General features: G+C 42.5%; 1 non-coding gene across 1 annotated transcript; it reads right to left on the bottom strand.

The window, feature by feature from the left end:
* Positions 1–219: 219 nt before the first annotated feature.
* On the bottom strand, positions 220–291 carry trnad-guc (transfer RNA aspartic acid (anticodon GUC)). The gene has a single exon. It is a non-coding gene; the product is annotated as a tRNA-Asp (tRNA).
* Between the last annotated feature and the right edge of the window lie 238 nt (positions 292–529).

Below are 529 nucleotides of genomic sequence, written 5' to 3'. Positions count from 1 at the left end.
GAAACATTAAGGAAACAACAAAAGAACGAAATGTTGCTCAATTTACAATAATTCCAGCGAGAGAAGAAGTTTGCTGGTCTTGCTGACTGACAGGACACGAGCAAAAATTTCAGGTGTATCGAACTGGAGTTGCGTGAGGGCCTTGTTAGGAAACAAAGCTGCTCGGCTTGTTTTCCGTGAAGAAGAGCCCCATGAAAACCAAAGGATAACATTAACTGTCTCCCCGTCGGGGAATCGAACCCTGGTCTTCCGCGTGACAGGCGGAGATACTGTCCACTATACTAACGAGGAGAGTCTTGTAATGATTTCCTGGGAAAAGATGGTCTTCGGCTGAGTTATTTTTTGTTATTTTTGTCGTCAAGGAGCTGTTGTACATGAGGTGCTTGTCACATTCGACATGTTGAGTCGAGTGCCACCATAATAAAATATTGTTTGAAAATATTCTGTGCGCGTAACTCTTTCCAAAGTTGTGGTAATCAGAAAAATGAATGTGGTAGTAGAAAACTCACTCGATTTCAGGTCTCACACA

Source organism: Syngnathoides biaculeatus, chromosome 20 (genome assembly GCF_019802595.1).
Source record: "Syngnathoides biaculeatus isolate LvHL_M chromosome 20, ASM1980259v1, whole genome shotgun sequence".
Classification (NCBI taxonomy): domain Eukaryota; kingdom Metazoa; phylum Chordata; class Actinopteri; order Syngnathiformes; family Syngnathidae; genus Syngnathoides; species Syngnathoides biaculeatus.
The sequence above is the reverse complement of the archived record's forward strand: the minus strand, read 5'-3'. Positions and strand labels throughout refer to the sequence as shown.